The sequence below is a fragment of the Sturnira hondurensis genome, unplaced genomic scaffold, assembly GCF_014824575.4.
Source record: "Sturnira hondurensis isolate 20B ecotype Veracruz unplaced genomic scaffold, ASM1482457v3 Scaffold0016663, whole genome shotgun sequence".
NCBI lineage: Eukaryota > Metazoa > Chordata > Mammalia > Chiroptera > Phyllostomidae > Sturnira > Sturnira hondurensis.
Genome location: NW_028089294.1, coordinates 1,156,860 through 1,176,905, shown reverse-complemented (window position 1 = coordinate 1,176,905; position 20,046 = coordinate 1,156,860). Strand labels below are relative to the sequence as shown.

Here is a 20,046-nt window from a genome sequence, read left to right as displayed (position 1 = left end):
ATCATCATCAAATGATAAACTATTTATCCTGTTTGGCTCATGTCAACAGTTGGAAAGATGGCCTCCCTCTGTCTCCTGTTTTCTAGCTTTTTCCTGGCTCATTTTCCATAGACAGAGCAAAGCGGAGAGAGAAACAGACTCGTATTATCTATTACACCCCTGCAAGATTGTCTCTTTCCAGTAACAAAAAAGTCTCCTTTCTGCTCTCTCTCCCCTCCTCCCTTTTTATGAATATTCCTAGCTTCTTCTATTTTCCAATTACTACCCGCTACATACAGCTGATACAACCTGCCTCCAATATTAACCTACTGTCTTGTAATGGAGACTATATTCCCTTTCCATGGATAAATCCAAGCTTATGAGTACATCCAGTACTTTTAAAAACCTCTTTCCTAATAAACAGAGCCCAATTTCAGACAGCAGCAGAGAGCAGTTTTGCACTCAGGAACAGGTCTGATGCCAGGACACAGGACAGCAGTGCCCTCCACTGCTGTTCCCATTTCCCCAGCCTGACATTGAACTTCCCATTTCTTTCTGGCTGGAGCTTTTCTGCAAACCAGATGTCAACAAATATATTGGATTCTTTATACTTTAATCTGTTTAACATTTGAAAGTGTTGAAAGAGTTAGGCATATTATTCATTCAGCTATAGCTACTTTCTTCTTTCCAATGACCCGAGGCGGGTTAACAGGATACCTGTTTGGAGTAGTATCCCAGAAGCCACCTCGCTGTGTTTAGATCCAACTGGCACACAGCCTTCGGTGGGAGGGCAGATGGGTGGTGTTCAGTAAAAATTAAAAGCCTAGGAAAAGTACAGGCCCCTGGGCCAGAACAAAGCCACTGAATGATGGTTCTTTCTGGGAGTAGAAATGGGAATTTTTTCTTGCCTTGCCCCTGGGGATAAAAGTTAAGACAAAACTTCTTTGTAGCAGTGACTAATTCCTCAACAGAGAGCCTCCTGCTTTTGCAGAGTGAGTTTCATGAGTGGTAAATGAAGAGTCTCTCAAAGGGAGAGCTGACAGAGGAAAAAAAAAAAACAGAGAAAGAGCACAACCCAATCTGTAACCATTACCCACACTTTAAAACAGGAGGAAATTTTCAGAAGCAAGAAGAGGAACCAGGCCACCCCCAGATCTCCCTGAGACACGTTTTCTTCCTTCCTGACTCACTGGGTTTCTTTAGGAAAGCCTGGTGCGAAGGGATTAGGAAGCAGGGAGCCAGCCTTTTCTGGCAACGTGGGGCATTTTGATCTCAGATTCTGCAAATCGGCAAGAACAGACACGGTGTGCTTGTGTCCTAGGCTGGAGGCCAGCAGCAGTTCAGCTGCAGATGAAGTGTGTCAGATGGTTGGTGCTGTCAGCCAGAGACCCAAGGACTTTCCTGGGGCTGCCCCTCTCCGGAAGTTTGAAGATGTCGGGACAGGTTTGCCTTCTGAAACGTGCAAATGTCACCAGCCGGGAGTGGCAGATGCCAAGAGGAGGCTGAAAACAAATCTCCATCTGGCAATGGGTTAGGCTTCCTGGGACACAGATTAGAATAGTTCGAAACAAAGTGACGGAAGCACCGGGTTGGCTTTTCACATGTTGTTATGGTCTCTGGGTCATTTCCTGCCTTTGGAATTCATTTCCTGTCCAGGTTCAGCAAAACCAGATGATGACAAGAAAGAGGTTGGGATTTTTCTCTGCCTCAGCGCCCAGTGAAGGGGCAGGTCTGTGTCTGTGAACTTGAATCTCCGTGGTGGTTGCATCCTCCAGTGCTCCTGTCTGCTCATGCTGAGCCCAGAAGGTGGGAAGCCTTAGAATGGAACGATAAATTAGGGAAGGGAGCTACCTCCAGTAGTCAGATGAATCCTCTTGCTCCTAGAAAACAAAAAGGAAAAGAACAGATTGAGAGGGATAAAAATGATGCTTCATGAGGGGGAGTTCTTTACTACTGATACCCTATTCAAGGTCACAGACCCGGTTGAAGAGAAGAGGATGAAGCCAACTCCACAGGGCCCCACCCTCGGCCTATTGGAGTCAGCCAGCTTGCCAGGGAGAACGGTGACATTTGCTGCACAATAATGACCTGCTTTGTTTTATTTTGTTAGTATTTATCTCCCACAGAAAAGAGTTCAGGTAGCAACAACTGTCTTCTCGGTAGCATTTTTATGCTCAGTTGTGGATATTTCGAAGCTAACACGGGTCTTTATTGCAAAATCCCTCTGCCACCTCCAGTATGCCCTGGACCCCCCATGCAGTTCTACAGTGCAGAGACACCCCCCCTCCTGCCAGAAGCCAAGGCGAACCTCTGACTCCAAGGGCTATAGGAGTAAGCCAGTCAAAGCTTAATTCGGAAGCTGCTGCCACTACTGTTTCTCTGGGTCTGAAAAGGTTTGTCTCTCCAGAGAGTGTTCCACAGCCACACGTTCCTTCTGAAAAGCCAGCTGGGGTAGGCCCTGTTTTGTGGGGAAGGCTTGTGGAGTCTGTTCGTGTCCAGAGCCCACCTCTCTCTAGACTGAGATCAGAGTTCACATCTTTAGGAGAAGAGGTGATCTTTGCCCCAACCCGGTCGGAGCGCTGCTAACCTGGCAGCAGGTGGCTAGTCTGCGCAAAGGAAGTGGCAGCTGGTGATCAGCTTTTATCCCAGGCTCTCCAATCCCCAGCAACAAGAACCAAAACTCCCCCTTCCCCCACAGCCTTGACAGAAGGCCAGGCAATTATTGTGCTCAAGAGTGAATTGAACTGACCTTTCCAAATCACAGTCTCATCAGGTGTCCACAGAAATGGTCTCCTGTGACATTCACAGTGATGGTTCTAACAACATTTAAGAAATTCCAGGGGAAGTAACTAGGGACAGAGTTGGCTCTATAAATAGGCACGGTCAGAAACACCTGTAAGGTATGATTCCTGAAGCACCAGGACTCTGTACAAGGGCCCCAACTTTCCCCCACTAGAGAGTACCCTGGAAGATTAAGGCATTATATTTCCACATAAAAGTGGATCCCGGGGCCGGTAAGTCTGCAAGCCGCTGCATTTAAACGTCAGTGAGTCTGATTGCACAGGTGCATCAAAAGAGCCAGAAATCTGCATTTTTATCAATCCCACCTGCTGATGTTGGTGCAGGTTGTCCATACCTCATACTTTGGAAGGCTGTGCTGCAAAGAATCGTCAGTCATTGTCACATAAGCATGGGTCAACTGGTGATACCAGAGAGCTCTGCACCTGAATGCCAGGGTAGGTGCTGGCACTCTGACTTTGGGCAAAACGAGTGAATTCTCCAAGACTGAAAGGCTCAGGACCAGATGGTGGCCTCTAAAAATTTAGTTGGGGACTGGTTTCTAAATTATGGCCCCGAAGCCTGCAAAGTCCAAAGGGTCAGAAGGGCCAGGACTTCTCCAGCATGTCCTGCACTCTCATTGAGCTCGGCAGTGCAGAAAACCCTGGACACCAGAGAGGTCCTTCTTGCCCAGGGGCTGCAGTCCTGGTGTCTGAGGTCTTGGGGTGCAAGAATCACAGTAGCAGATTCGTTTCCTTGCTTTGCTCTCAGTCATTTACAAGTATGGAAAAAGGAAAAGGAGAAGACATTATTTAGTGCTTTATATGTTTCTTTGAAAATCTCAAATAACCCTCCTGCCATTAGTCTCATTTTGAAGACGAGAGCCTTGAGAATCAAAGAAGTCGAATGACTTGACTCAATTCCCAAGGTCACATGGCTACTGTGTGTTTGAGCTGAAATTTGAGCTTTTGCCTCTCAAGGTGCAAGTACCATGTTCTTTCCATAAAACCATTCATAACTGGAAATTTTGCTGCAGCCATTTTGAAGGACTAGATGTTTGGAGACCCTCGAAATACCTTCAGTCCTCCCTGATCTTTATCCACACCTCGTACCCACTCAGTTTCAGAATCTCACCACGTCCTGGATCTTTACTGCATCCCTGACCTCCAACCCCTCAACCGTGCTCGCTTCTTATCCCCACAACTTCTTGATCGCCGGGGGTGAAATATGCCTTCATCTCTGCTGGGTCCAGGGAGACATTTCTGGTCTGCAATTCTTCTAGTCACTGACTTCAGGACCAGTGGTTTTCATGGATTGAGAATCCCCGCATGCTTAAGAGGCATTTGTGTACTAACTGAATTGAAACCCCTCCCACTCCCCTTCTCCCCTCCACCCACTCCAGCTCTCTTCTCAAATCAGGGCTTCAATGCAGGAAACATGAGTCAGTCCATACCCTCTTATTAGTCAGCCCCCTCAAACCTCAACTTCCTAGTAATAGCGATTACTCTGGGATGCTGGGCACCCCCTAGTGGGAGTAATAGAGAGATATGAGAGACTGCTTTGATGCTGTTCTCAATAACCCACCCACCCCCAGCTTCCTGGCCCTCTGCAGCAGCCTTGGCCTTCCAGCCCAACTCACTGTTCTTGGAATGACTCATACTTCCCACGACGAATGGACCTTTTGCTCCATAAAGCCTTCCCTGACTTTACAGACATAATGAACTAAAATTAAGCAGAAGGCAATTCACACAGAACAGTAGGAAAAACTCCCAATGGCGAGAGCTCTTGAAACCCTGAAATTCCTTATAAGGCAAACTGAGTAAGACCTAACTGTATTCAGCAAAACAATAGAGAATATCTGGGAAGGATATTTTTGGAAGTGAGGAGGGTGAGAGAAAGGCTACTTTCCTGATTTCAAGATATGCCTTAATACCCACATCTGACACCCTCAGCTTATTTCAAGGCTTATGTTAATGCACAGAGCAATGTCTTATCCCTTCTCAGAGCAAGGGAACACCCAAAACTTAACCATTGTGGAATAATCAGATGAAGCCCTGTCCCAGCAGAGGGGGCGGCCCACCTGTGATTATGGGCCATTCTGAACATTTGTCACTATCCCTCACTCGTTAAAGACTGTCACCAGAACCCCCCATGGCAGGGGATGAGCCCTATTACATTGTAACCAACAAACCATTCTCTAAGTACCTACAAGGCTCCGGGAAACCTGATCTTATACGTTTTCTGTCCACCTCTAGTTGAGTCCTCCATCCAAAGAAGGACTTTAATAAAAGATAAGGAGAGCTAACATATTTGAGCGCATGCACTGAGAATTCTTCTCGGCATATTCACAGTCCAGATTTTAGTTGAATAGCTGATCATCTGCTCGCCGGGAAGGCGTCAGCCCACTGCCCGCAGCCCAATGCCTGTCCCTAGGGGATACTACAATTACATAGCATGCCACCTCCATGTGACTTTGGTTGCTATGGTCTTACCCGTTCCTGGATTTGAGTCATCGACTCATTAGTGTCCATTCAAGTTGGCCGTCTCTGATGAGGTCCCGGCAACCCTTGCTCATAATGCTAGCAATTCCACTGCAGGATCATTTCTGCTACAGCTCCTGCCTCATCTTGAGCCTCATCGCTTAGACAGTTTAATCTCCCAACTGCTTAGAATGTTAATCTCTTTCATCTTCTCTTTCAGAGCCATTTGATGATGTTTATCTCTCTGACAACCAGAATTTAGGAAGAATCTCTCCCCTCAGGCACTTCCATTTTTGTGTTCCTAATGGCAGCCTTCCCACTGCACCAGAGGCCTCGCAGGAGGAAACCCTCTGTGGAGGGTTAGAGGGAAAAATTGGACATAAGTTCACTGGACATCTGGGAGAGAGAAGAAAGGTCAAGGATGCTCCAGCTTGGTCAGCCTCTCTGACCGAGGCCTGACAGCAGAAGCTGGGACTTCTTCCTGCATAACTTGGGCTTGAATTAAAGGCATTTTTTAGCCTAGAGACCTCTGGCCTTCACTCTGAATGGAACACTCAAAGGGAGGGTGAGGTCCCCAGCTGGCAGGAAAGACACACTGGCCAGGCCCCAGTGCCTTGGGCAACCTAGGAAGAAGACACAAAAGCTGTGGTGAGTTAGCTAAACCACCTGGAGTGCTTCTGTCAGTGTAGACTGTCCTCATTCATGTCAGCTGGCCTTGACTTTGTGAGAAAGCGATGTGTTTATGTGCTCCGAGGAGAGAACATTCTGGAGAGAGAATGAGAATTAAAAGTAATAAACCCCACTGGTGGCTGCCTTGGGTGGCTAGAAAAGAAGGAATCCTCAGATAAGAGGCTGCAGCTCTGAGAGTTAAAGATAAGGGAACTTCCACTACTTCTGTTTCTATTTTAGAAGAAATAAAAGCCAAATCATAAATCTAAAGATGATGACCCATTCATCTGGGAAGAGGATTAAACAAGCTGTTACATTCTGAACAGATATCAGAACTGTAGAAGTAGACACTGTTAACCTGTTAGTAGAAACGTCACTTTCCTGAAAGTCACCGTCGATGAGATTAGACGCCAAAGATGAATTAACAAGAAGTCACTTTCCATGCAGGTTAAGCCGCATTAATTTGGGCCGCATTAATTTGGGCTGTCTGTGGGGAGCTGCATTCCTAGCACTGGATGCTTTCCAGGAAAAAACCAAAAGGTGAGCAACCAGAGAAGTTATGGGAAATACAGGACTGTGATTTGTCGATAAAGGTCAACAGAAAGTGGTTTGGCTGACCCAGAGCTGCAGCAAACAGAAATCAATGGTTTGCAGCTTAGGCAGGATCCAGAAAAGATGGGGTTCCTGGTTCAGGCCTTTGGAGAACCAGCACCGAGGCCCCAAAGTCATGCTTGTGGGCAGGCGGACAGGTCTAAGCTGCCTGCCAGTGCCTGCCCCAAGTTAGATATGCATTACCGGCTGCTGTCCCCAAGGGAAGAAAGTTATGTGCCAGTTGGAGATCTCCCAGAAAAGTCAGGTATGTAGCTCTTGGATGAGGTCCAAGGAAACCAGGTGAGGGCTTGAACTCTGGCCAGAGAGGCAGGGTGTGTGTACCTAAGAAGCTGAGTGGGAGTCATTACGCTACACTCAGGCAGGGGAGAACGGGGTGTGGTGTGTCCGTGAAGGGTGGGTGTGAGCATTCCAGAGCCTAGATACTGTTTATGGAAGACGCTTCAGTAAATACAAAGCACAGGTGACTCTGGCTGTCCTACAACTTTTTCTCCTGCTGACTTCCTGATTGTTTTAAAGCTACAACATAAAGTTCTGAATAAAGTCAAAGCTAAGACACCGATTGGGCAAGATGACCAAATCTTCAGCATAGAGCCAAGGAGACAAGGCAACCAAACCCTTGGACTTGAAGTAGACAGCTGTACTTCTGACTCACAGTAACTAAAGTTAAAGGAAGCATTATGGATCTTCATTCATTTAATTTTTCTTCTCTCACTTCAGGGAAGGCTTTAAGCCACTCTACGGTGTCCTTTTGAACCTTTACTTTCCTTTTTGCCCTTTCTCCCACGTGGTCCCAGTGGTCTGCTGGAGCTAGATCAGACCACCCCTCAACTCTGTGCTCAATAATGGCACGTAGCGGCTTACTGCCAGCCATGGGGGGAGTACTTATATTATAGAAAGAACAAATGCTAGAAATCAGAGGTTTATTTATTTTTCCTGGGAGTTGTTAAACATTTACCAGGACAGCATGCCTACAACTGAGAGTTTTTATATGGAAGGAGTGGTGAACTGAAGGGGAACAATGTAAGAAATCTGGGGTCAAATGACAAAGCCCAGAGTGTCTAGAGGGAAACGGTGGGTTGCCAAGACTGGCTCTGCCCACCTCATGAATGCACATAGCCCACTCCTAACACAAACTTTGGATTCCATATTTAATGGTTGCTCAACAAGAACCTGCTCTTGTAGCCCTGGCTGGTGTAGCTCAGTGGATTGAGCGTGGGCCTGCGAACCAGAGGATCGCAGTTCGATTCCCAGTCAGGGCACATGCCTGGGTTGGAGGCCAGTTCCCAGCAGGGGACTCATGATACATTGTGTGTCCCTGGCAGAGGCAACTATACACTGATATTTCTCTCCCTCTCTCCTTCCCTTCCCCTCTAAAGATAAATAAGTAAAAATTTAAAAAAAAGAACCTGCTCTTGTGTCTACAATGACATGTAGATATTGTTTTCTGTTGATTTGGGGGGCTGATTCATCTTCTCACTTGGACATTTTCTGAGGTTTGTGGTGCGGGGTATAATAAGCTAGGCACAGGTGTCAGTCCTTCTGCCATGGCCATTGAGGAACAGCACCAGGTCATGGCCCTGGCCTCAACAAAAGCCGCAAGGTGACCAAGAATGTGAGCAAGCCCAGGTACAGCAGCTGCTGTGCCAAGCACACCAAGTTCATGTGGGATGTGATCTTCAAGGTATGTATGTGGCTTTGACCCCGTGAGAGGTGCACCATGGAGCTGCTCAAGGTCTCTAAGGACAAGAGGTCCCTGAAGTTCATCAAGAAAAGGATGGGGACACACGTATCCATGACAAGAGGAAGAGAGAGGAACTGAGTAATGTCCTTGCAGCCATGAGGAAGGCAGCTGCCAAGAAGGACTGAGCCCCTCCCCTCTATGTGTAATAAACCTATTCAGAAAAGGAAAAAAAAGCTAGGTACAGGGTGTTTCTCCTAGTAAGGATTTACAGTGGTTTCACATTTCAATTCCTCTTGTGCTGGACCAACCACCCAAACAACAGCATGTGCTCCCCACCCTCCTAGGAAAGCACACGAGCGTCCCTTTCACCTTTGCATTCAACATCTTTTTTTAAGTATATTCGGTTATTATGCTACTACAGTTTTCCCAATTTCCCCATTTTGTCCCTCTTAGCCTGGTTTCCCTCTTCCTTCCAGCAATCCCCACCCTTAGTTCACATTCATGGGTTATGCATGTAAGTTCTTTGGCTTTTCCATTGTCTATACTGTTCTTAACTTCCCCCTGTCTATTCTGCACCTACCAATTATGCTTCTAAATCCCTGTACCTTCCCCCCCATTCTTCCCCTTCCCCCTCCCCAGCTGATAACCCTCCAAGTGATCTCCATATCTATGATTCTCTTCCTGTTCTAATTGTTCCTGTAGTTCGTTTTTGTTTTTAAGATTTGGTTGTTGATAGTTGTGAGTTTGTTGTCATTTTAATGTTCACAGTTTTAATCTTTTTCCTAAATAAGTCCCCTTAATATTTCATATAATAATGGCTTGGTGATGATGAACTCCCTTCGCTTTTACCTTGTGTGGGAAGCACTTTATTTGCCCTTCCATTGTAAATGATAGTTTTGCTTGCTAGAGTAATCTTGGATATAGGTCCCTGCTTTTCATCACTTTGAGTAATTCTTGCCAGTTCATTCTGGCCTGCAAAGTTTCTGTTGAGAAATCAACTGATAGCTTTATGGGGACTTCTTTGTAGTAACTCTGCCTTTCTCTTGCTGCTTTTAAGATTCTCTCTTTACTTTAATCTTTGACATTTTAATTATGATGTGTCTTGATGTGAACCTCTTTGGGTCCAACTTGTTTGGGACTCTTTGTGCTTCCTGGACTTATGTGTCTATTTCCTTTGCCAAACGAGGAAATTTTCTTTCATTATTTTTTCAAATAAGTTTTTAATTCCTTGCTCTTCTTCTCCTTCTAACATCCCTATGATTTGGAGGTTGGCCTTTTCGGAAATGTCCAAGAGTCTTCTAAACTGTCCTCATTTTTTTTTTAATTTTTGTTTCTTCATTTTGTTCTGGTTCCATGTTTATTTCTTCCTTATGTTCCAAATCATTGATTTGAATCCCAGCTTCCCTCCCTTCACTGTTGGTTTCCTGTGGGTTTGTCTTTATTTCCTTTGGTAGAGCCTTCATTTCTTCCCTTATGCTTTTGCCATATTCGATAAGATCTTTGCTCATTCTGACCACCAGTGTTTTAAACTCTGCATCTGATAGGTTGACTGCCGCCGCATCACTTACTTTTCTTCTGGGGTTCTGTTCTGTTTCTCCACTGGGGCCATATTTATTTGTCTTCTGACTTTGGCAGCCTCCCTGTGTCTGTGTACTAAGTAGAGCTGTTTTAGTGCTCCTGTTAAGTCATATGGGGCACAGCCTTGGGTATTCACCAGGGTGGGGCAAATGTGGCTCCATGGAGGGGGGTATTGAAGAAGGGACAATGCCTCAGCTAGTCAGCTAGCTGAGGACGGAGTTCTGGGAGTTTTCCTGTCCCTTGCCTCATTACCAGTCACTTCACCTACTTCCCATGTCTGACTGGAGCCCCTTTAGCTGCTGTTGTGGTTCCCAGGGTGAGTGGGTTTGCATAGGTTCTGGGCTCTCTGACAGTGTCTTCTGCTGCCCCAACCTCCACTGGGTCTATAGCCAGAAATTACAAGGCTTTCTTTTTCCGATGCTGGAGCCCTGAGCTGCACCATCTGACCTGGGGTTGGGATCGCTTGCTCACAAGGTGTCCTCCTGATTTTTACCCACCACAAGTGAATGTGGGGCTGCCCATTCTGCCACGGCCGCCATCACTGCTGCCACCTTGCCACCCCTTTGTCCCCGGCTAGCCTCTCCCACAATGAGCCCTCTCCACCCCGACTCCCCGTCTCTGTCCCTCCTCTCTGTCTGGATGAGTACAGCTTCTTTAAATCCTTGGTTGTTGGACTTTTGTACAGTTCTGGGTATTTTCCTGGGTGATTTTCTGGCGGTTCTGCCTGTTTTCATTTTTAAGTTAGTTGTGTTCCTTCTTATGGTTATGCAATGAGGTGAGGCATGTCTACTTATGCATCCATCTTGACCAGAAGCTCTACATGTTTTCTTTTATAAAAATATCCCGGAGCTGGATGACCATCACTCCCTTTAGAGTACAGTTTTTCCTTACGTTAATGTGCATGCAGATCACCAGGGGAATCTTGTTAAAAATCAGATTTGCATTCAGTAGTTCTGGCTGGGGCCTGAGACTCCCCATTTCTAACAAGCTCTCAAGTGCTGCTGCGGGTCAGCAGGTCTCTCTTAGCAGCAAGGCTCCAGAGTGGACATGTTCACCCATTTTGCCTCCTCTACTTTAGCAACTCCCACCTACGCCTCCGGAAGAAACAGTCTTCACAGGAGGTTGGACCAGTAGTGGAATCATAACCAAAAAACCAAATCTATGTGCAAGTGGGGTTAGATTCTCCTTCGAGAATTGGAACTGGAATGCTATCCCAGCCAGGGTTCCCCTACAGAGCAGAGCCTGAGATGGAAGTTTGCACACAGGAATTTATTTGAGAATCCCAAAGAACAAGACAGCAGGATATGGGGAGTGAAAGATGAAAGGAAGGAAGACCAGTACGAGGACGCGATTGAACTGACGATGGCAAAGGACACCAGGTGCTCAGTGGGACCCTCCAATGGGCCCTCTGACAGGTATCTCAGTACCGTCTCAAACATCTATCCAGCTTTCCTTTTGAAAACACTCATTAAATGCTTGCTGACCTTTATTTTCCAGTTTCCAAATAATAATTTGCTTCCTGCCATAGCATCCTCTAAAAGTCACCAATAAATTTTACTTTAATATGATTATAAACTCATGGATTATAAAGATTACCCGTAAAGTATTTAATACAAGGTACATAGCAAGTCCTCTATAAACATTAGCCATTGCTATTACCACTCTTTTTTTATTAACACCTTCTCATGACTTTTCCTACCATGGTGCACCTGTTTGATCCTATAGAATACCAATACCCATTGGCTCCTTTGGGTTTAGTTAAAATTCCCAGTGCTGGCTTACGCCCATCCAGTGCAACCTGAGAGCAGATCTGATGCCCTGTTGGGTTTGTTCTATTCCAGGAGTGGACAAACTATGGGCTGTGAGCCAAATCTTACTGACTGTTTTTTCAAATAAAGTTTTTTTGTGAACATAGATACATCCACTCATCTATATATTTTCTATGGCTGCCTCCGTGTTACAACACCAGAGTTAAATAGCAGAGCCTAAAATATTTATTGTTCAAGAAAAAGTTGACCAGTTTGCTTTGCTCTCTATTCTATTCAGACTAGGTACCAACTCCATGAAACAATTTCGGGATGGGTTATTGATCGCCAGGGAGAGCAGGTAAGGGCCGGAATGAATCTCTGCCACCTCTTTCCATTAGAAAAACAATTCCAAGCATTATTAGTAGAGAAAGTGTCAATTCAACCTTTTAAGAGCAGTGATTTAGATCATCCTTTCCTGAATTAAACTAGGCACATAGTCCTTCTTTTGGCTAGTCTATTCCACAAGCAAAACATTAATAAACTTTTTCATGTGAGATTATTAGCTTGAAACAGAAGACTGGTGCTAAAATAGCCTTCCTCTTATTAAGGGATTTTATCAGCGTACTCTAAAAATAAAATGAGGCTTTCAAATAAGAGTAAATACAGATAGAATTTATCACTTTCACTTTCTCCACAAATATCTTTGACATGTTAATAACCACCTAAGGAAGGGGAAATACTAGGTGAATATTTATGATGGCCATGGTTGATGAGCATGATCCACGAAGTATGCATTGGTACTGGATTTCAGGACGGAGGCGTGAGGTATGGTTACCATGGAAACTGAATACACATTGAATGACCGCTTTATGTTAGGCGCTCCCCGGTGCGGGTGCCCGTACCCACACAGAACTTTCAGCTTCTTTTGTGAAGTAGTCTTTCAGAGCAGAGAGACAGGAAGTTGTTTGAGAAACCCGTCTCTGACCAAATAACATACACACTTTTATCATGTTCAGAGGTCAAGCTTCAACAGCCTTCTGAAAACAGTCCAAAGCCTCAAACTGCAAAAAAAAAAAAAAAAGGGCGAGTGGGAAGGGAATGTTTCCTAATTAGTGTGTTTGGTTAGGAAAACAATGTAATACTTTAGAAATTTTAAAGTAAACATCCCTTTATCTTTGAGCCCTGATACAGTTGTCTTCATTTTCATGTAACATCGTTTAGTCTTCAACCAGACACATATACATGTTCACATACAATTAACTGTCGATGAGAGTTGCTATTAGAAAGAATGTTTAAAACATGCACGAGGGGTATCCATAGGACGTTTATCACGGAGCTATTCATAACATCGCATATTAAAGCTTCAAGTGGTTCTCAAACCTCCCTGTACATTGGCATCTCTTGGGAATGCTTTTTTAAAATACCAATGTTCTGGCCCCACCTGCCAAACATCCTGATTTCATTAGCTTGGGGTGGGTTCCAGGGTTGGGTATTATTTTAAAGTTCCTCAGATAGTCCTAAAATGTTGATCTAGCCAGATGCCTTGATGTTGCAGGTCAAATACTAAAGCCCAAGGGTGCGCTTCAAGCCTGCTGTCCTTTCCCCACCCAAAAGCTTGGTGGGGGCCCTGAGGCCACAGTAAATGAGCATCTGGTTGAAGACTCTGTATGAAAAGGAAAACCTAGAGCTTTCCTTGGATGAGCAAGTGGGGGTGGATTCCAGGGTCTAAGAATAAGGATTTAGCCTCTCTCACAGCATAGAATAAAACTGCCTTGAAATAGTCAACATACACCAACATCCACCTAATATGGGGCATGAGAGTATTCCTTAAATGGAGCTGTACCTTTGGCCTAGTTAGGATACAGTGTCCAGATGTTTGGGATTGTGTTCTCTCAGCTATCCAGGGCTCAGTTTAATATTCAACAGGATGACCACCATTATTCAGAATTCTCTGGGGGGAGTAGGCTCCAAAACCGAAGATTTGACACACTCCCTCTTTGCTCTTTTCCATGGGGCTGGGGTTTAAAATGTTTCTGTGTTGTGTCTCTCCTTTGGGAATTTCCTCTGGAGCTAGAGACTAATCATTATGCAAATATTAAACAGTTTGAAAGTTCAAGAAAGGAAGGGAATTTGTTTAAGCAATCCTGTTGTTGTAGTTTAAATGAAAGATAAACAGCTGTTGTGTTTTGACCTGCATTCAAATTCTACTGTGCAGTTTGTGTGACGAGAAATTATGTTTAAGTCTTCCTTGAGATTTATGTGTACCTTTGCCAAAAACCTCTGGGTTCCCATAAATCTCCAAATATATCGACTATCACCCAGCCTGTTTGCACTCCCTCTCAGACCTAAAGGCCGTTCTGGGAAAAGACAGATTAAAACATTTCTCTCCCAGAATGTTAGTTTGACTGAGATGTTATTTAGATTTTTTAAATAGCCCAAATGCCTGGGGTGATCTGAAAGGAAATGCTGCAGAGTCTAATGTTGCCCAATAAATAGGGCAAGTCATGCTCACTCAGCCCAAAGGGAAAAACAAAGTCCTCACTCTTATCCTGAAGGTCAGAACTCCTTGGCTTCACTTGTCATCGTCTCTCCTTCCATGCCCTCGTGGATTTCTAAACAATAGACTGCTAGCTAATAATTCTTTATATTAAACATCCCCTGCTTAAATCACTGTGCAGTTCCTCTCTCCTAATCTGACCCATACTGATGCTGGGCCTTTGATAGACACTGAGTTTCCCAAGAGCAAAGGACATTGCTACAGAGCTGGGGTGGGACAAGCAAGGCACACAGGTTCGTGGAGTGATGGGGCCATTTGAGTGCAGGGTAGATGCCCGAAGCAGGTAACTCCTTGAATGCTATGCCCTGGGTCTCTGGTTTGCCTCACCCCTAAACCAGGCTCTGCTATGCTATTTCCTTTTTTTTTCCCCTTTCTTTTTTCCCCAGGGTTTAGTCTAGCACATTCCAAAGATACTAGTTAGTACTTGTTATGGACTGAATGTTATGTCCCAGCACAAATTCATATATTGAATCCCTAATCTCCAACGAGAGAGTACTTTGGAAACAGCGTCATTGGTAAGCAACTAGGTTTACATGAAGTCATAAGGGTGGGGCCCTCATTTTGGGGTTAGTGCCTTTAGAAGAAGAGGAAGACAGAGAAAGATCTCTCTCTCCCTCTTCATACACATTCACTGAGGAAGGACCATGTGAACACACAGAGAGGCCACGAAGTGGGTTCTCTGTAGGAAATGAGTTTGCTGGCACCTTGATCTTGAACTTCCCAGCCTCCAGACCTGTGAGAAATAAATATCTGTTGTTTAAGCCACACGGTGATGGCATTTTGATATGGCAGCCCAAGCTAAGGCAAGGCTCAGTCAGCATTTAGCAAAGGCTGAATTACTTTCTCTTTCTCAGAATCATTTTTCTAATTCAACTTAAGAAAACAGGTGAGTCTAGAACTAGTACAGCATGGGGTTCAAAAGTTAGACTTTAAAGTCTTGTGGACTCAAGTTCAATCCCAGCCCTACCATGACCTTGATGTACTTAGTCTCTGTCCCTTGGTTTCTTTAGCTTTAAAGTAGACGTGATAATAATGTCTAGTTCACGAAGTTGCAGAAGGGATTAAATACGATTTTACATATAAGGGACTTAACTCAATGCTCTCAAATATTAGCTTATAGTGTTGCTAGTATATCCAAAGGTACTCCCCAGTAAATTAACCCCAAATCCTCCCTAGTCTGAGTCACCAAATGAGGAAAGAAAAACCAAAAGTCAGTATGCCAGTAATTAGTCTTTCAAGGTGTGGGGTGGGTGGGAGGCACTGAAAGTCAGAAAAGTTGACCGTCTCCTCTCTCTGTCCCAAGAGTCAAACAAAAGCCAACGTGAACAAGGTTTAGGAAAGAGTGTCCAAAAAGCACAGCAGTGGTATCAGTCTCCTTTCCCACAGAGGAGATTGGATTAGAATACATTTTCAGTCCGTTCTCTTTTGGTTCCATTTTAAAAAGCTGAAACTTTATTCAAATTCCATTTAATGAGAATGATTAGTGCCCCTTCCATGTTCCAGGAATTGTATTAATTTAGTAAAGATTCCAGCAGATGAAGGTCTTGAGGTATAGACTAAGCATGTAAACAGTGCAAAGGCCGTTCGAGCAAACTGTGGTGGAGTTCATGCACGGGCTCTGCAGGAGGAAAAGGGATGGGGGTCTGGCAAGGTCAGGGAACCCTTCCCAGAGGTTACATCCATATTGCCATTGTGGAAAGGGAAAAACGGAAGGCACTACTTGAATTTTTCAAATGACTAGAGCAAGACAGTGTTCTGTCTGAAGCTAACTGTTAGTGTATTTGGTCATTTGGAACCACTAATATTAACAATAACAGCTATTACTTACTGAGTAGTTCATATGTGGTAGGTACTTTAGCATGCCTTAATCCATTTTCAATTCAATCCTTCTAAAAACTCTGGAAGATAGGAAGTATTATCATCATTTTATGGGCAAAGGAACTGAGACACTAGAGATTAGGTAACTTTCAGCTGGAACAGTGGAGCCGAAATCACCTTCTTCAACTCTGCTCTTGACCTGTTACTATTGCCTTTGTCCAATTTCTAGGAATCCGTTTTCTGCTATTATACAACATCACACAGGGCCTACAGAGCATTTCTAAACCTAAGCAAACCTGATCTAAATTCCTGCATAAAACATTGACTACAATAACAGGCCACATTCAACCAGCTTTTATTCACAGCCGAAAATTTCATTTTAACAGAAATATAAATGTGCTACTCAAACCCAATCAATTTATTATATCACATCTAAAGCAATTCTGGAAATTTATTAATTGGAGTTGTAAAGAATAATACAGAAAACTGTTATTGGATTTTATGCCATCCTGAGCTCCATAAGCAAAGCTCCCAGCACAGAGCCTGACACAGAGTGGGCAATCACCAAACACTGCTTCTGTCTCCCTCCCTTCCTCTGGTACAAGTTGTAGAAAAGAAACAGTGAGCTGTGCAGGCAGATCGGGATAGAACTCCTATCCAAAGACAACAGGATAGAGAATTACAGGCTTATCACCCACAGGCATGGTTCTTGGCCCTCTCCAAACCATCTCTTGAGAGATGCTGTTGCCAGTTTCAGTTTCATCCAGAAACTGATCTTGGCTCAGAGCCTTCTACTCACTTGGCCAAGGACTCTGCACACCTGAGAAGTCATTCTTGGCCAGTAGATAAACTCTCCATAGTCTGTTTAATCATACTGAAGTTAGGGATAAACTCACTGAGAGTTGCCAAGGGGCAGGGTTGGAAACTATGCGACTAGGATAGGAAAAACAGGCTATATAAAATGGGAGCCCCTGAAGTAGCTTTATGGAGGTTGGAGAGAAGCAAGTCATGCATATTATAAGGAACTGACTTAGATTCTGGTGCTCGGAAAAAAAAGGACTTGAGCATGCATTTCCTGATGAGGGAAGGAATAATAACGAGATGACTGTATGCTGAGCACTCTGCTTGACACATACAAAGTAGCAAAGAAGAGCTGCTGCTATTCTTGTCATGAAGAGTTTGCTCTTCTTCATGAAGACTAGTTTTTTTAAGGATTTTACACAAGTGCAGCGAGTCCAAGTACCTGAGTGGGTGCTGAGGGGGGTACTGTGGGAGGCTCAAGGGGTCCTAATCTCTGGAACTGCTAAATGTGACCTTATTTGAAAGGAGTCTTCACAGATAAGTTTACGTTAAAAATCTTGAGATGGATGAGATTATCCTGGATTTTCTGGGTGGGCCACGGATGCAGTCACAAGTGTTCTTTTAAGAGAAAGATTTCACACGCACACACACACACACACACACACACACACACAGGAAAAGGCCATGTGAAGACAGAGCTGAGAGAAATTTGGAGATACTGGCCTTGAAGACTGAAGTGATGCAGCCACAAGCCAAGGAGTGCCCGCAGCTGCCAGAAGCTAGAAGATGCAGGAACAGAACCTCTCCTGGGGCCCCTGGAGGTAGCACCGCCCTGCCAACACCTGGAATTTGACCAAGGGATGCTCGGTTGAACTGGGTTCCAGTGCTGTGAGTCAGTTTTGATTGTTCTAAGCAACCAGCTTTGGTATAGCAGCGGTTGGAAACTATTATAAGTGGCTTTTCAATTTATGCAAGACTCATCAGGAAACTATTGTCCAGCAGGAGTCCTAGCTAATGAATATTTATTAGATCGTGCAGTTCCAAAGGTAGAAGCAACAGCGTGCTGATAAAACAGTTCCTGGGGGGAAATTTTGGAAGCTAGTTTTTAGTAGATGCCAATTCCTATGATACAAATACTCCCACTATGGCCCAGTTTTGAAGTCTTAACATCTGGCTTGCACCGTTCCTTAGTATTTCACAGTCGGCTCTTAAAGCTGGAAGGTGCCAGCTAACTTCAGCACATCCCTGTAGAAGTGCTCTAAACCACTGGTAAAATTGCTCTCAGATTGTATTGGGCATAATTTTATTCCCCTTGATAATTCTGAAGGGCACATTAGAGTACTGTAGCTCCTGAGAGTGCATGCAGAGTTGCCAATCAACAGCATTGTGGTGGGTGGCTTACAGCTGCGCAGGGCTGAGGAGGAAAAGGCAGAACAGAACATCCAGTCGCCGTCAGCCGTGTGGTTTTATTCCCTGGGGAGCTCTGAAAGGAATCCAGTGGAGACTATCACCTTCCTTAGGTAAATTTATGGTGGTATAAACAGTAATAGCAGTGACAGAAATCATAATCATTTCCTCCCAATGGACTAAGGCTTTACAATTTTCAGAGTGAATTGGACTTTCACCTTGAGGAAGAAGGAATAGAGGCTTTATCTCCAGAAACAAATGGAGTGTGTAAAATTCCGTCTCTCTGTTCAGCCCTTATGCTGCTGGCTTCTGAACAGCATTCCAGCTGTATGTGTCTGGGGCTTGGGAAATTTTCCTAGTTCCCGGGGAAGAAAGTTAACTAAAACATATGACGTCTCTGGCAGGCATCACGATTTCACACAAAAACTTTCCTGCAATAACTTACTCTGCATATTTCTTCCCGTGGTGGAATCGCCATCTCTGGGGAAAGCAGGAGTCTAACATGACAACTCTGTTTAACGGAAGTGAGGGCTAGTCAGTGGAGACTATCACCTTCCAGACTATCACCAGACTATCACTGCTAAGTCCAGCAGCCCTTTATTCCTTCAGGAGAAGCCTTCATCCTAAAGTCACTTTTTGTGGATGAGATAACATCTTCCAGATTTTTTTCTTTCTGTTTTTAGAGCATGCATTTTATAACTCCAGTGAAAAAAATAAATAGTTACTACTTTTACAACTCAACGGTATTTCCTGTAGACAAACTATGATAAATGTATATAATGTATATTTCTGGAAATAAAAGCAAGACAGTTATCAGCCATCCTTACTAAGAGAGGAAAGCAGAACCATTTCCATATTAAAGAACAGGGCCATCCCCTGTGTTTCAGTGGGGTTGCAGCTCCTGCCCTTTATGCTACCGTATGTATGTACAAGTGCCAGGACCTGGGCCACAGGTTGTCTGGTGCTAGATCTCACAGGATGCCCTACATATAAAGGATTTTCACAACACATCTGCTCATCATCACAGGAACGAGGGGGTATTAAAGTGTTGGACAAACACCTACTGGAGGCAACATGTTCATTACCTACAGAAAAGGAAGAATCAGAACTGGGAGGTGAAGGACTAGACTTGAAGCTTCAGTTCCTTCAGCAGCACTGAAGAGTGACAGGGAGACCATTAGAGTCTTCTAAGGCCTTCCATGGGCTCTGTGATTTAAAGATGGGTAATTTGCTGTGAGCTTGAAATAGTGAAGCTAACAACCATTCCTAATGTTGCCATGGTATTGATGAATTATCTTGCTTGTGAAATTATCTACATTTTGCAGAGAATTTTAAGAGAATCTTTACAGTGTGCATTTTCATGAGCCCAAAAGTTACTTCCTTCCCTCTATTGCAAAGCTATGAGACCACAGAGGTCTGTAACAATTTTAACTAGCACTTGCACACAACTGAGCATGTTCAAGATTCCCCTAAAAAGATTCTAATAATCAAATATATAATTTGATAAACATACCAGTCAAATATATAAGGTTAAGGAAGAAAGAGACAGTATGGAGAACGAATCCATGGATAATCCAGTAATGAAATATCTTAAAATACAACATTTAATTTCAAATATTATTCCAAGAATTCCATGTTCTTGCTCTTGGATAAAATGAGTGACCAAAAAAAAATGAGATCAAAAGATAACAGCAAAGAAAAAAAGATCTGAATAATGATTTGTGTTATATCCCCAAACCAAAGAAATAATCCCTGAAGAACAAAGGGAACATGGTTTTGGGGTTAAGATACAGATCAATGTTTTAATCCTGTTGTCCATTTAGAAGCTGTATAACAACCTTGGGCAATTTACCTAAATTCCTCGGAGCCTTAATTTCTTTATTTCTTAAATGGGATAATTACACCTAATTTATAAGATTCTTGCAAAGATATACAGTA

The 20,046-nt window shown here is 44.0% G+C and overlaps 2 long non-coding RNA genes across 2 annotated transcripts; both read right to left on the bottom strand.

Moving 5' to 3' along the window:
• Positions 1 to 250: 250 nt before the first annotated feature.
• LOC119001483 (uncharacterized) lies at positions 251 to 5,386 on the bottom strand. The gene is made up of 2 exons (XR_005069579.1): positions 5,250 to 5,386; positions 251 to 1,859 (listed from the first exon to the last, which is right to left on the bottom strand). It is a non-coding gene; the product is annotated as an uncharacterized LOC119001483 (long non-coding RNA).
• Positions 5,387 to 11,027: 5,641 nt separating this feature from the next.
• LOC119001484 (uncharacterized) lies at positions 11,028 to 14,782 on the bottom strand. Its single transcript, XR_005069580.1, has 2 exons — positions 14,709 to 14,782; positions 11,028 to 12,586 (listed from the first exon to the last, which is right to left on the bottom strand). It is a non-coding gene; the product is annotated as an uncharacterized LOC119001484 (long non-coding RNA).
• Between the last annotated feature and the right edge of the window lie 5,264 nt (positions 14,783 to 20,046).